Below are 2,097 nucleotides of genomic sequence, written 5' to 3' on the forward strand. Positions count from 1 at the left end.
CATGGACATTTTTAAAGAATTTATGACAGATACCACAGAAATATAAAGGATCATACAAGAATACAAGGAAAGACTCTATGCCACCAAATTCAATAACCTAGGAGAAATGGATAAGTCCTTATAAATCTATAACCTTCCTAGACTGAATCATAAAGAACTGGAAAGTCTAAATAGACCAATTGACAGTGACAAAATTGAAACAGTCATTAAAAACCTCCCAGAAAATAAAACTCCGGGACCAGATGGCTTCATTGGTAAAGTCTACCAAACCAGAACAGGCAATAGTTTCCAACTCTTTCTATAAGGCCAAGGTTATCCTAAAACTAAAATCTGGCAAGGATAACCCGCAAAAAGGAAACTATAATTCCTCCGATTAATACAGATGCAAAAATCCTAAACGAAATACTGAAAATTGAATACAACAATACATTAAAAAGATTATACAACACAATCAAGCAGACTTCATTCCAGGGGTTCAATGGTGGTTCCACATGCACAAATTAATCAATAGAATAGACCACATAAACAAAATAAAGGATAAAATCATATGATCATAGCAATGGATGTAGAAAAACCACCTGACAAGATACAGCATATATTTATGTTAGTTCTATTTTAATTAGTAATTTTTAATTTTTAAAGAACTTCCATACTTTTTCTTGTAATGTCTGTACCAATGTTAATTCCCAACAACAGTGCACATGGGTTCCGTTTTCTCCATATCCTTGCCAACGCTTGTCTTTTCTTTTTTATAATAGTCAATCGAATAGGTATAAGATGATATTCTAATGTTATTCCCATTTCCCTGATGGTTAGTTATGTTGAGCACTTATTCATATGTCTGTTGGTTTTGTTTTTCTGGTCATAAACCCTCCTATTTACAGTTGAGGAGTTTAGCCCCAGGGGAAGCCCCACAGCCAGTTTTAAGACCCAGACTTCTTCCGTAGCTAACAGATTCATGTCAATCCTTTCTGATACATGGATTGCAATTCTCTTACTTCAGGTACCTGAAGGTAATTCAGATTCATTATTTTGGAAGTTCACAGTATGATTTGATGAAAAATGCAACTATGACAATGTCAATGCCCTTGGGCAGTTTCCTCGTCTTTAAAATTAAGATAAGAATTAAACCTACCACATTAGATTATTGTAGAAAACTTTCTTTTATATATTTTATTTTATTTTTTAATTAAGTTTATTGGGGTAATACTGGTTAATACAATTATATAATGTTCAGGTGTACATTACAATTTGACCTCTGTATATTCTATTGTGTGTTTACCACCCAAAGTCCAGTTTCTTTCAGCTACCATATTTGATCCCTTTCATCTTCCCCCAGCCCCCCATTTAACCTACTTTACCCTGTCTACCTCCCTGCTCTTCCCTTAACCCCTACTCACTGATAACCACTAGTCTATAGTTCATGTCCATGAGTCTCTCTTTGTTTGTCTTGTTCATTTGCTGCTTTTAGATTTGTATCCCACATATAAGTGATATCATGTAATTTTCAACTTTTTCTGTCGGGCTTATTTCGGCTAGCATGATTATCTCGAGGTCCATCCATGTTGTCGTAAATGGCAGTATTTCATCTCTTCTTATGGCTGAGTAACATTCCATTGTATATATGTACCACAGCTTCTTTAGCCAATCATCGATCATAAAGCACTTTGGTTGCTTCTAAGTCCTGGCCACTGTGACTAATGCTGCTATGAACATTGGTGTGCAAATATCTTTTCGTATACGGGTTTTCAAGCCTTTGGAATAAATACCCAGTACAGGGATCTGCCGGATCATATGATAGATCAAGTCTTAGTTTTTTGAGGAACCTCCATACTGTTTTCTATAGAGTCTGTACCAATTTGCAGTCCCACCAGCAGTGTATGAGGGTTCCTTTTTCTCCACATCCTCTGCAGCATTTGTTATTGCTTGTCCTGTTGATTATAGGACAAGCAATGATACCACCAGGTGTGAGGTGGTATCTCGTTGTGGTTTTGATTTGCATTTCCCTAATAGCTAGCGATGTTGAACATCTTTTGAAGTATTTATTGGCCATTTGTATGTCCTCTAGGGAGTAGTGTGTGTTCAGGTCCTCTACCC

The 2,097-nt window shown here is 36.1% G+C and overlaps 1 pseudogene; it reads right to left on the minus strand.

The window, feature by feature from the left end:
- Positions 1 to 960, minus strand: part of LOC105305641 — a 6,632-nt pseudogene extending 5,672 nt beyond the window's left edge.
- Between the last annotated feature and the right edge of the window lie 1,137 nt (positions 961 to 2,097).

This window comes from Pteropus vampyrus, unplaced genomic scaffold (genome assembly GCF_000151845.1).
Source record: "Pteropus vampyrus isolate Shadow unplaced genomic scaffold, Pvam_2.0 Scaffold391, whole genome shotgun sequence".
NCBI lineage: Eukaryota > Metazoa > Chordata > Mammalia > Chiroptera > Pteropodidae > Pteropus > Pteropus vampyrus.